Here is a 14,569-nt window from a genome sequence, read left to right on the forward strand (position 1 = left end):
ACGAAATGTCAAAAGTGTCAGTATATGACGCCTTGGGATGAGAACGGACTGGACTGACAGACAAGAACGATTTGACCTAAAAATATCAAAATTGAAAATATTGTGGAAACAAAGACACCTACATCTTGGATGCCCTTGCGGTAAGCTAAAACAGATAAAAAAATAATTTCAAAGTGAACTATCCCTGGCTTTAACTAGTATTCTTTCGAATCACTCTCACGGTATATTAATGTTTTTGACCGATTGTTCTGCACAGCTATTGGCTGCATCCACAATTGTGTACTTCCCTACAATGTTGTAGGTGAAAAACAGTATGTGACAAAAGAACTATGTCGGAATTCACAGTACTCGTAAAAGAGTAAAAAGTACTACTTCTGGCGAGATTAATACGATGGACACTTTACTTTCCCATGAGGCCACAGGAGAGAGATTCATTTACGACTGGCGCCGTAATTCACATGATAATGACAACATTGCGAATGTAGTACGTCTGAATTACATTCCTACTGCACGCATTAATACTATAGAACATACTTTTTTAGTGATCGCAAAGTAATTATTTTTTTTCAAAATAAGTAGTAAAAGAGCATGCGATTTCGGACGCAGACATGACAAATAACCAATAAACAAAACCCAAACATATCCTCACTCAACGTCTTTGTGAAGGATGCATTACGTAAGCCTCCAAGCCTATACTGGAAGAATACTTGCTTCCTGTTCCCTAACTTGAAGGGTTAAGGAACAGGAAATCACAAGAAATGAACATTAAAACCCAAACAGACGTTTCAAAAATAGGCTTTAATGTTGTAAAGCTACACTGTGTAATTTTTACCCCCATCTAGCGGTGAAAAGGTATATGACCATCCAGTAAATATTAGTTTCTGTTCCTCTCAGTTCCAATTTCGTTTTAACTCCTACGGTGGCCAATGTAGTCCAAGATTGGCTTCCAGTTCGACCTCGTCCATGAGTGTTAACTCAAACGTAAACGCGAAAGGCGAAGCTTGAATTAACGGATATGTCCCTCTTTGGCTAATGTACTTTCAAGATGGAGGGGCAACATGGCGACCGACATTAGAGCCCCTTACCCGTATGTATTTTCAATGGCATATTATACACACACGAGAATACTTTATTACTTGAACGAAGTAAATATACATTAATGAGCACATTTATTTTTGAAAGAACTAAGTGTTTTTAGCTAAGAATAAACTAAAAGAGTTACACATTAAAATAAATGTTAAACAATAGCCTAGTTTTTTTAATGACAAAATATAATGTCATATTTCTTCTTATTGTTAGAATAACATTCATGTGTTTGGACAGATAAAAAAAAAAGGATCATGTGAATTTAAATCGGTAAAATGGATTTTATTATGGGCTTTTTTGTGGAAGCAAAACAATCTGACATTACAAATTTGGTGCATCCTATTGAAAAAATGCTCCAACCGCCCATCCCCGTATCTGTCTTCTTCTCCAAGATATTCCCATGCGATCTAATGAACAGATGATCAAAGCTGTTTCTGGGACTCTGCTATACGTCTAATGGTCCCTCTACTGTTAAGCCTGCGAAGGAGGAGAATATAAGACAAAGAAGACAGAGGAACATGAAACTGAGGCTGTGCGCGTGAGAAAAAAGGAAAAAAAGAGAGTGATAAAGATGTAATGTTGATATAGGGACAATTAGATATAAGACAGGAACAAATCGCAGTGAAAAAAATACCCAGTGCATTGAGCAGTGTGTGTGTGTGTGTGTCCATCGTGCATGTAGGCCACAATGTCAAGAAATATTAAAAGACACGTAAGAGTAAAGAGCATTCAAAATAGACTAAATATAAGATTGTGTATGCAAGCCTAATTAAGAAGAAACACCTTTCTTCACACTTCTGGTCTCGCTTTGAGTGTGAGATAAGGAGACAATGCATGTGAGGAAGGAGAGTGTGTGTTGATTGTGTACATGTGTGAGAGAGAGCTGTGTGAGAATGTGTGGTTGTGTGTGTGTGTGTCTCATCACCATACAGCTGAGACTGCAGGTGGTGGATCTTTCAGTGAAAGACTGTCTCACATTTCTAATAAGAATCACTGCCAGATAACGCACACAGGAGCCACTGTTTATCGCACACACATACACACACCACTGCAAATCATGAAATAATCAAGCCTGATCATAAAGCATGTTGGACACATAAACACAATTACAGAGCCGATCTCCTAAACAAATGTTTTAGAATGTATTAAATGTCTATCGTTTATGATTCTCTAAATAACAATAAAACAGGTATCAATTAATCCTATAAAGCAGCCTCCGCTACATACGCAATTAAAAACAATGAAATATGAATTATGGGATCCACTATTGATCATTAAAAAAATTCAACCCGTCTTGGGTGTTTAATGCGTTTGCCCTCCAGAGAGACAGTGCAGAGATTAATTAGGGTCTGAACACGCACGCACACACACACACACACACACACGCACAAGTGACTTTTTATAATCATAATGATTTTTATCCTGTACAAACTCTATCCCCCTACACTAACCATACCCCTAAACCTATCCATCACAGAAAACTTTCAGCATTTTTACATCTTCAAGAAACATCTCTTTGTGATTTATAAGCTGCTTTACTCATGAGGACCTCAAAATGTCCCCACAAGGACAAGGATTTCGGATATTGGCATATTTATGGAGACATTTTGTCCCCATAATGTTGGGTTTACCAGACCCCCCCCCCCCCCCAACACAAACACACACACACCCAGGGGATTGATTCATAGAGAGTTATGGCTGTGCTTCTTTGACCCCTCATCTATTACAGCGAGGTGCTGAGTTGCAAGTGTGTACAATATGTCTGCTTTCGAGCGTTAATAAAGGTTTAGACTCGACCTCTGAATTGTCGTTCCAAATCCGTATTTTGTCCATATAAAAAACTAATGGCTAACTTTGAAGACATTCATAATATAGGCATATTGTACAGCTAATATCTGAAAAAGCAGAATAGGGACACTTTAAATATTATTTAAAATATATTCCTTTGTGTAAAGGTTAGAACGACATGTGGGTGAGTAAATTATGACAGAATGTTTATTTTTATACAGTTTATTTATGTGAATCCAAATACAATACAATAATTGTTTTTACTCTTGCCATCATTCACAGGTTTTTTCATACCCATCTTCCCTTTCATTTATTAAATATTTCAGCTCGTTTGAAAACGCTTCCAGCTTCCAATAAAAGTGTACAGTATAATCTCAGCTCCCTTTATGTAAAATATCATATTTGAACTGTTATTATATTTCCATTCCACAGATATTCACCCAAAATCTGTGCAGAAAGTGTGAAAAGGGGCCTGCTCATTATTCACATTCTCTGTTATTCATTTAGCCATGTGAAAACAAGAGATGAAGGCTGGTATTGGGTCATATAGTGTGGTTTACATGTTGTGTAATTGAGTGTTTGATGTGTTTGTCTGTGTTGCTCCCATAAGCACAGGAAGCACTGGGTGGGCTATTCGACCTAGTTTTTATTTTCACACAAACACATCCACACTCAAAATATCATACATCGGCACAATGGTGCTCATAATGTACTTGAATATGTATGCTGTTAAAGCATTGTGTTGTGTTGTTAATGAGTTCACAGCAAATCTAATGAAGCCATGGGATGTCCTGGAATAGATGCACTGTGTGTGTGTGTGTGTGTGTGTGTGTGTGTGTGTGTGTGTGTGTGTGTGTGTGTGTGTGTGCGTGTGTTGTCTTGATGAGTTAATGAATGATGATGAGCTTTCTATTGCTCTGAGCTGAGCTCCCCTTTGGGCTTGTATTAACATGAAGTTGTTCATTCGGCCCTCTTATCTTTGTTACATCTCCCACAACAAAAACAAGTGGATTTCCTGCTAAAATGCAGTTTAAATGTAATTGAAATTTTGTATGTAGCTTAAAAAAATCTATTCCAATTCGTCACCCCCCTTTACGCGCGCGCGCGCGCGCACGCGTGTGTGAGTGTATGGGCTGCATCCTGCATATCTTTGTTCGTGTCTTCATCAGATATGTGTTGAGAATCAACTTGCCTTCGACTCTTCTGCCTTTGCGCGACCCCGAAGACCACCTGAGAGTCTGGAGAGTATTTTTAAAAGCAGGGTACGAGCGCGTCGTTTGAATCTCAGCACTTCAAAAGCTTCTAAAGCCATTCACTCGTCGGGTTTTTGAGAACCGTGCAGACATCACTCGTCTTTTGTCGGAGTTAGCGGATCTTGGACTCTCACTTGGGCGGATAGAGAGACTGATCTCCACCGGAATCTCCTCGCACCGCGACTGTACCTGGAGAATCCGGTAAGAGCTCGCGCAGCTTCAAGATGATGCGAGGTCGTCCGGTCCTTTGGTCAAGTGTGTGTGTGTATGTGTGAGAGCTGTGATATTCGCTGAAAGACAAACTATATAGGGAGTCAGTTCAGGAAAAAAAAAATGTCTGGATGTGCTTTCACAGAACATGTCGCTATTCAGCCACAATGTGCAGAACGCTCTAAAATTGAATTATTTATTAGATTTGGACGGGCTGTCGAACATTTTAGGACAGGATGAACTCATTAAAAGTCTTGAAGTTTGGTTGGTTTTCAAACTTTCACAGACTGCGTACTATTACATGCAAACCACACTGTAAAAATGCCCGTGATATTAACTGGAATAATGCCAAAGTGCTACAGTAAATTACATTAGCATATATAGGCCTACATTACACATTACACTTTAGACAATACATGTAATGGCCTGCATGTCATACATTTTACAATACATGTAAAAAAAAAATAATGCTTGCTTAAATTTGAGTGAATTGATAAATGTTCACATTAAATTAATAATTACGCTATAGGTCTACATTATTGTTTAAATAATGTTATTTATTTATCAGGTGATAATTATGTCATTGTGCAGAAAATGATCACATTTTACAGAAACAAATAGATTTAACACTGAAATGTATTGATATATTTAATATCATACAGCCAAAATGCATCTTGTGACACAACGGTCACTGTATTTTTACAGTTAAGTAAAGAATTCATAAAAACGTGGTGTGATTCTTTTTGCTTAAATCTATTGTCTTTATTTTGCCATCTATACTTTTAAATGACATTAAATAATGTTTACATACTGTATATGCCTGTGAATGCTCTTGAGAAGCAGAGGTCACTTTATTCTAGAGATTCTCTGAGAGACAAGAGGCTTGCATAAGCAGTTTTTTATTTCTGTTCAGCCCTGTCATATTTTGACACTTTCTCACAAGACTTGTGTAAAGTGCTGACTTCTTCCCGCTGCTCTAATGTGTACCGAAAAGACAGCCCAGTTTGAATATCCATGTCCTCCCATAACTCAGACACATGACCGTATTATTTTAAAAGTAAGAGTAAAATCGAATGGAAAACATCGTGTTGTCCTAGAATAGAAGTTCTATAGGCGCTTTTCTCCTATTTCAGCGCCTCTAGATTTAGGCGAAGTGAAAATGAGAGAGAGAGCTAGAAATGAGCTGTTTCTCCCTCGTGCTGTGAGGATGACTTAGTGTCTCTCACCTTCATCTTGACACCTCATCTATTATCATTAGGCACACAGTCAAACAACTCTCTCAAGATGTGGGTGTGAAAGTGTGTGTACGAATGTGCGGGAGTAGATGAGTGTGAAAAAAAAGAGAGAAACAGAAAAGGAACTTAACATCTTCTCGTTCTGAGTTCATGATTGACAGGCCTGGGTCACAGTCTTGACCTGCTCTATTTTCACTCAAACATACATACTTGACTCTTTTGGTGGTCAGTGAATTTACTTGATGTGACCCTTGACCTGTCAGGCAGTTGATCCCTAAATGATTTAACCTACCCGTAACAGTTCTGCAGGGGGATAGAGAGACGTTAGACCAGTGTTTACCAACCTTTTTTTTTTTGTCTTAAAGGGTTAGTTCACCTGCAAAATGAAAATTCTGTCAGTAATTACTCACCCTCTTGTTGTTCAAACCCCGTAAGACTTTCGTTCATCTGCGGAACACAAATTAAGATATTTTTGAGTAAATCTGAGAGCTGTCACTCCTCCATAGGCTTCTATTGTAATTAAACTCTGCTGGCCCAGAAAGTCAGTAAAAACATTGTTAAAATGTGACTACAGTGGCTCAACCTTAAGTTTATCAAGCGATGAGAATGCTTTTTGTGTGCAAAAAAAAAAACGACTTTATTCAAGTAATTTCTTTTGTGTAGGCCTCTGAGCTCACCTAGTGTAACTGCCATAGACAGTAAAAGAAATGGACACAGTGACCCCATAGACTTCAACTGAGAAAATTGATGTCAATTAGAAGCACTCACTTCCTGATTGCCAAGCGCACTGCGCAGGCTCAAACTGAGATTGACGACTTATGTGATGTAAGCAACCTGTCTCACAGTTGTTCATCTTCTAGTAGCTGTGCCAAGAGGAATCTGAATCATTCCCTTCTGAATGTTGCAGAGCCAGAGATCATGAGGATTAGCTGTCCATGAGCTCGCACAGGAGCAACTTTACAACTCTCTAAGGGCTTCTCCTTTGACTTTAATGCCTCCACGTCTCCCTGATTGTGCCCAAGCTTCTAGTTCTGTCTATACGCGTGTTATAACAGAGAGTTGCGCGTTATGACGCAATCGTTAGCCTATTTTTACAAAAAAATCTCCCCGGGGAGACTTCAGTTTCCGGCTGATGGATTACCCCCTTGCTAACTGCGCAGCACTTCTGGGTTGTAGACTGTAACAAAAAAATATTGTTGGGTTAACTTAAAAAATGAAGTAACCTGGCTGCCTTAAAATTTTAAGTTCATTGAAATGGAAAAATTGAGTGAATACAATGAAGGAGATTGATTTAATCATTAGAAACTCAAAATATGATGTTATCTGAACCACATAAATAATTGAAGTTGATTTGACAAAAGAAAAAATGTTGTGATTACAAATGAAAATATTTTTTACAATGTACTTCAGAACATGGCTCACTATTAGCCAATGCTGGTCATGTGTGTGATGCTTGTGATGCTGGAAATAGTGAGCCTACGTTCTGACGGCGTACTTACAGTACTTTCTGGGCCGGCAAGTTTTAATTACGATAGAAGCCTATGGAGGAGTAAGCCAGCTTTCAGATTTAATCAAAAATATCTTAATTTGTGTTCCGAAAATGAACAGAAGTCTTATGGGGTTTGAACAACATGAGGGTGATTAATAATTTTTGACAGCTCTCTCATTTTTGGGTGAATTAACCTTTTAAGTAAGACACCAAACTAGAATTTGATTTGATAAATAATACAGTAAAACAGAGCACAGGGACTGGGCAGATTATGTATCCTTTAAAGAAAAAAGTCCTTTTTGTGGGATTTATTAAGACTTGTTACTAATGCGAGACAAAGCAATTGTCTTAAAGGGGTGGTTCAGGATTTTGATTGATAGCCTGGCATTATAATTTATTTTTTTTGGTGTACTGTGGAGAGGGTAAAACTGGTTTTAATGGCAGGCAGTTACCGTTGATTCATGCTAGCCTAGCACCGGCGAACTATGCAACTAGAATGACTGGATGAAAATTTTTGAAAACTGTCTCCAATGATATATTAACAATAAGACTAACTTGGAAATGAGGACTGATGTCCAAAATCCTGAACCAGCAGCCCATTCTCATCCTAAGGCGTCATATACTGACGCTTTAGCCAATATATGGGCCAGAAGGCGCCTCCTAGTGGTCTAACCATAACCCTACCCCAGACCTAAACCTACCATAACCGATATAGACGCTAAAGGGTGCCATGTGTGTTGGATGTATACGCATTGGCAAAAGTGTCAGAATATGACACCTTGGGATGAGAATGCGTTGGAATGACGATTATTTATAGTTAATCGAGTGAAGCATAAATAGTTATCACGATTTACCATAAATACGATACGCCATTTAATATTTTTGTGAAAGCGTGATCAATGTTTATTTTGAAATACTTGAATAAATACAAAATCATAAAAAACGTCATTTATTTGAAATGGAAATTTTAATGCTGTAAATGTCTTTATTGTCATTTTTGATCATTTAATTTGTCTGGCAGAAACCTCAAATGTCCAAAACCGCAATTTTTCAGGAATTGGAAAACAGTTACTATATTAAAAAATATTTGGTCAGACACTTGCATGTGTCATTATATAAAAAAATTACTAAAATCAAGCTCAAATGGAGAATGTCGAACATAGCTAGCCAATGTGTTTTGTCCGCCATTTGAAGGCAGTAAGTGCATCGCATTACATTTTCATCAACTTAGGTTATAAATTTTATTGTAATTTGCCCAAAATCTCATGTAATGAGATGAAGTGCTATGTGCGCACATGCTATTTATGACAGTATTGATATGACTAGGTGACAAATGCTACGCTCCTCAAATGCATAAAACATTAGCCTTTATATAAAGAGAATTTCTTGAGTAAATAAAGTAATGTACTTATTCAAAAAACCCGTTTATTTACCCTTGCAAACAAGCAGAGAAGGTCCAAACATGTGGTATAAGAGTGGTGCAGGTGTGACGTCACAAGATTCCCACAAATTCAATGTCACCACCAATAAGCTTCTAACAACTCTTTCAGTTTTTTTTATCTAAAAACATTTCCCCAGAACGTTTGAGTTAGAATAGTTTATAAGAGCACAATTATAAGCATAATGAGGCTGTAAAAGCAGATTCAGTTTACCTGTTCAGCATAATGTTTAATCTCCTGTAGTCCAATTTTGCCTCTTGTTAGTAACCGCCTTTTTCAAGACATAACAGCTTCAAAAAATCACGAGCGGGGTACCAATGTATATGCCTCGTTCACTACAGACCTTATTTCAGCCAATTAACCAAACCCCATTAAAAAAACCCCATTGACTTCAGAATCGGGACAATGGATCCGGGAGTGCTAAAATGCTAAAATGCTAACTTGATATAGCCTACAAAGTCATAGATATCTATATAAAGGCTAGATGTCTTAAGGCGGAGTTTCCATTGTCATCACCGGCAGCCATCTTGTCACAGGCAAGCTGATGTAAAACGAGTGGTCAGGACGAACACAAATACTCTTATCTCGTTGAAATCTTGACGGATTTACAAACGGTTTGGTTTCTTACAAATGTTATTAACGTGGCTATAATTATCTGGATGATTATTTATTTATACACTTATTATTCATATCATAAGTATGCATCTCTGACGTTTATAACAAACCAAACCGTTTGAAAATCAGTAGAAAATTGAGCAAGTTATGGTGATTTAAATAGGACCATTAATGTACCATTAACACAATGTTACGAGTGAGTGAGCACAAGATGGCCGCCAGGTGCAGACGTCGACCTCCATTGGCCAGCAGCGTGGACGAGATATCTAGCCTTTATATAGATATATATAGATATATATGTACAAAGTGATGTCATACCAGCACCACGCTGGTGGGAGAAGTTATGAGGTTTGATTGACAGTTTGAGAATCCAATGAATATATGTTAACTCACACGCTCTTTTTAGTTTCATTGGTTAAATATTTGCAAAAACCCATGAACAGATGTAAAGTGTGACACAATAGTAATGATTTATGAAAAAAAAAATGGAGATACGAGGTTTCACATATTTAAAATATAGTTAATTTAGATAGATATTGTCGTACAATTGTTTTACCATTAGATTAAAATAATACTTATAATTAAAAAAAATATATTGTTTCTCCTCATGCGAGCATAGGCAAGTGCTTTGAATGCTTATGCATAAATCCGGACCTATACTTTTGAACGGTAGTTGTACACTGTATATTCAAATATGTTCCATGTCACAAATTGACTTAACACCCTTTTTTCCCTTAAAAAAACAACTGCAAATTTTCTCTGCAAAAATTGTTTAACACTATTTTAACGATTTGATTGCCCTAAAATATTTTATTTTAAAGTCGTGATTCCTGTTTTAACAGGTTTAAAAAAAAGCAAAAGCAAAATCTTTGCAAGTATCCTCTTGGGTATTTGTGACCCTGAGTGGGAATCACTGCCTTACATCAACTATGACAGCATCTGATATTGCCACAGTTCATGGAGACTGCATTTTTGATCTTTTGTCTGGAAAACAGTTGCATGATAATGAAGTGTTGGTGTAATGCTGTCATTTCGGATGATTGTATTCAGCTCACTCGCTTTTCTCTCCTTCTCTCTCTCTTCCAGATTGACTCAAATAGATCAGAGAGGTAAGTGAGATCTTCACGTTGTTTTTTTTTACAGCTTGAAAAACTAACAAGCAGGGTGACAGAGTGGGAATGAGAGGTGAATTCTGGCACGGCAAAGATCAATCTTTACATTTCTTAAACCAGAAACTCTTTTAATTACAAGATATTTGAACAGTCACGAATGGAATCTGCATCGAACTCCACAGAATTGGAACACCCGTCTGCACTCATGCTGCTTCTTGTGTGTTTGTTTAGGAGATATTTTGCATAATTTGAAAATGCTTTCAGCTACTGAAGATTTTGTACTATCAGCTCCATTTAACACATATTACTATGTTTAAATCCACTAAAATCAACACAGAAAATGCAAAAAAGTAATCAGATTCCTTCTGGGCCTGGCATGAAAATGATGGTATTCAGTTCAGTTGTTTCATCTACAGTAGCTACTTGTCTTCTCTAAATATGAAGAATGCCTATCCAGAGCAGTTAAAAGCATAAAAAGGCCATTTTTGCATTTTTTCCTTTTCTTTCATAGCTAGTAGATAAGGCTTGTCTTGTCTCATTTTCAACGCCCTAACACTGTTTAGACATTTTAATGTGCCTTTCTGTACAAGACCATGCTGGAAGGCGCTGATGTCCACTAAGATCAATAAAACCTCCATTCAGTGAGGGGTTGAAATGTCTTCTCTCTTTTTCACTAAACCCTTTTGGTTTTTCTCTCTCTCTTTCACACACACACGCACACGCACACAAAGGGCTGACTGTTTTAGACTCTTCAGTCTGTATACTGTCTCACTCAGGAACGCACGCTCTGCATATTAGACCCTACTGATCATATATTGTAATAAATAGCCAATGCTGAATTTATGTTCCCATCACTTCTCAGGTAATATTTACAACCTGTTCCCAATCAATATTGTGATAGATGAATGAAAGTGAACAGCACAACCTAGTGGCCACTTGTTCTTACTGCAGTCACACCTTTCTGCTCTTAAAATGCAAAAAAACACCCCATCTGTCATAGCAATCTCACACAAGAGCATGATCTCTCTCACCGGTGTTAGTATTTAAAAATAGCCCCTATCCAGATGTTTGCAAGTAGCCTACAGTATAAAGTGGGGTCCATTACATAATGACATATTTTTAGCATTATTTCTAGGTCACTAATCGAATGTAAACAAATTTGTAGCAAAGGTCAGACGTTCTTGCTTCTATTGAAGCACATGAAATGCTCAATGAAATTTTCTCAAATCATGCCGGAAGCTTTTGTCAGCTCGAGTAATTATAAATTACAATGCCGATTTTATAATCACACTTCCTATTCTAATCATTTAAAGAGACAAAATGCCAAACAGAAGCATTTTTACTTCTAGGTATTTTCTTCCACAGTATTTTTGTCTTGCTTTCCAGTAAAAATGTCAAAACACACTTAAATCAAGATACACTTAATGACTTAAAGTATTAGTTTAAGTTTAAAATAATAACAAATATTTGCAGACAAGGTCAGAAAAATAATCTTAATTCAAAGGGAAAACAAGATTATTTTCCAACCCCATTGTCAGATTATTGTTATTGTTTTAAGCTCAAACTCCCTAATTTTGATGTGTTTTATTTATTTATCAGAGAATCAGACTTAAAGCTGCAGTCTGTAGCTTTTTTGGGGTTAAAAATGTGAGAACATTAAGTAGTCACGCAATGCTGACGTTGTTAATTTGAGAACAAAGTATAATTTGCATGGTTTTGCGTGATATGATAAGCAATTGTTAGATTTAATCAGCACGATTTACTGCAATGTAAGAACCAAAACAAAAGTGGATGTGTCTTACTAATTCAGATATCATTTTCCAGTGAAAATGATGTTGGTCATACTTCCAAAAAGAATAATCGGTGATTCTGAATGGCAGTATCCACACCGGCGCAGTGACTGACAGCCTCACAGTCTCCTCAAACATTGTGTTCATCCTCGCTGTGCCGTGTCGAAGTACAACTCACGTAAAGTTGATAATTCCGTGAATAACTGCAATTGTAGACTTCGAACAGAGATGGCGACAAAGAGGAAAGACTGCAGCTTTTAGACTGCGAGGGAACCGGTAGTGCTAAAATGCTAACTAAAATGCTAAAATGCGTTTTGGCCTACAGAGTGATGTCATAACTCCGGCACTCTATTCGGTTGTTAAGTCGTGACGTAATCACGCTCTGATAATACTGTTTCCGGGTCCAAATGCTGGGTCCTCTCTACCGCTTTTGCCGTGTCCCATGTTGTTTAAATAGATCGGAGTTAAAAAAAACAAGTGACATTCAACTGTCATTCTACCGCTTTCCCTGTGACGAGAAAGAAAAGAGAAAATGGCTGCAGTTGATAAGGATGAGCTACACTAATCACCCTATTGGAGTTAAAAGAGTTTAAACCTTTTTTGACTGCCAAGGGTGCATCACTAAAGTAGGACGTGATTGTAAATAAATTAACAGGTTCCGCCATTGTAACGTTAATTAGATATGGACGAGCGGAGCGCTTGGACCCGGAAGAGGCTAAACGTCACGCGTGACGTCAGACTTAACAACCGAATACGTTACAGCACTGGAGAAAAGTCGTTTGCAACTTCCGGTTCACGGGGACTTTAAATATTTCTTGATTTAAGAATGTTTAGACATTTGTAATGGAAAACAGGACAAAAATATGTTGGAAGAAACTTTTTTTTTTTTTTTTTTTTTTTTTGCAGTGCACCATATGCCAAATACACATACACTATTGTTCAAATACTTGGGGTCAGACAGATTTTTTTTATTTTTATGTTTTTTAAAAAGTATCATATGCTCACTAAGGTTTGTAGTTTTAAGTAATTAAATATTACAATGTTAAATAACTCATTAAACAACTCATTAAAATATTAAATTTGTTGGCAAAGCTGAATTTACCGCAGCAATTGTCACCTGTGCACCTGATCCTTCAGATATCATTTTATCATGCTGATTTGGTGCTTAAGAAACATAAAAAATTGTTAATGCCTGTTTTCAGAATTCATGCATAAATATAGAAAGTTCAAAATAACAGCATTTGTTTCAAATAGAAATGTTTTGCATCCTTATAAATTATTTTTAATGCATTTTCGCTGAATAAAAGTATTAATTTCTTTTAAAAAAAATCTTATTGACCCCAAACTTTTAAATGGTACATATACACTGGATTATATAGGTCCATTTTCTGTCGTGCAGAGTATATCTTAATACAAAAAGTCTAATAATAGGAAGATTTTCACACCATCTGGTTAAAGTGACAAGCTCACCGTACGATCCTCATATTCTGACAGATGTCTGTTGATCTCAGAGCATTAGTGCTAGAACACCTGAGTCAGTCGTTTCCAAACTCGACTGAAAAAATCATAAAACAGTCAAATCCCAACTGGTGCTTTCAGTGAGTGTGTGGATGTTTGAGAGAGAGAAGGATTTAAAAGGGCTGCGTGTTGAGTGTTTAATGAGTTTTTCATCTTTCAGGAGAGTCCTGTGGAGTCTGTCCTTCTTTCACCCAACGAGAGACATCTGAGTTTAGACTCAGTTTAGACTCATTTTAGCACATGTAAGTTGTCTGCATTATCACACACACACACACACACACACACACACACACACACACTGGCTCTGTCCAAAACCTAGCTTATAGCCTTCTGAGTCATAAGCGACTGATTTGGAACTCTTTAGGTAGCAGCAGCAGCTCGTAAAACACACAAGTGACCCGAATTGTTTTATATATTGTTTTGTATATTTAGACTGATGCTGGACTATCTTGACCAAGAGAGGGTTACTCTCTGTAAAGGTTTATATAGATAATTGCTTACAGTGGTGGGTGTGCTCCTTTCACAGGGTCTTTCATGCAATTGTCTTCTGTCCTTGGTATGGTGAAAGCTACCCATATCTGGGACCCTGATAAATGCAAATTCCTATTGTAAGTGTCTGTCTCACTTTGGGCGATGTTTTGTCTTGGTCCGAGTATTTAAAGAAATGCTGCAAAGGGCATTTGTGCCCATCACAGACTCTGCATTATGTATTTTTCTATTGTCAGGTATCTTTTACTCATTATTTCTGAGCATTTGATGATATTGATTTTCTTTGAATTGATTATGTCATTAGCATGATACATTTACCTGACTAATAATAAAAAAAATTACATTTTTTTATTTCAATATAGACTTACTCTGAAATTATTAACTCTAGTAGATTATGTTGCATCCATTGTTACCGCAAATCTGAGGACAAAAGTCCAGTTTTGAGTGGATCATAGGGCGCGCCAACTAAGATTTTAGCGATCTGGCAAAAATTTGGCACTAAAGGCTAATAAAGGGAATTTCTGTTTAGGACAACACAATGTTTA

The 14,569-nt window shown here is 37.1% G+C and overlaps 1 protein-coding gene across 1 annotated transcript in view; it reads left to right on the top strand.

Moving 5' to 3' along the window:
- Positions 1-3,840: 3,840 nt before the first annotated feature.
- The window catches only part of ptprdb (protein tyrosine phosphatase receptor type Db), a 93,802-nt gene continuing 83,073 nt past the window's right edge, over positions 3,841-14,569 (top strand). The window contains exons 1-3 of the mRNA XM_089132372.1: positions 3,841-4,328; positions 10,202-10,224; positions 13,696-13,777. The gene's annotated coding sequence lies outside the window, so the exon portion shown is untranslated. The remainder of the gene's footprint in view (positions 4,329-10,201; positions 10,225-13,695; positions 13,778-14,569) is intronic.

Source organism: Pimephales promelas, chromosome 6, assembly GCF_988280905.1.
Source record: "Pimephales promelas chromosome 6, fPimPro1.hap1.1, whole genome shotgun sequence".
Taxonomy (NCBI): Eukaryota; Metazoa; Chordata; class Actinopteri; order Cypriniformes; family Leuciscidae; genus Pimephales; species Pimephales promelas.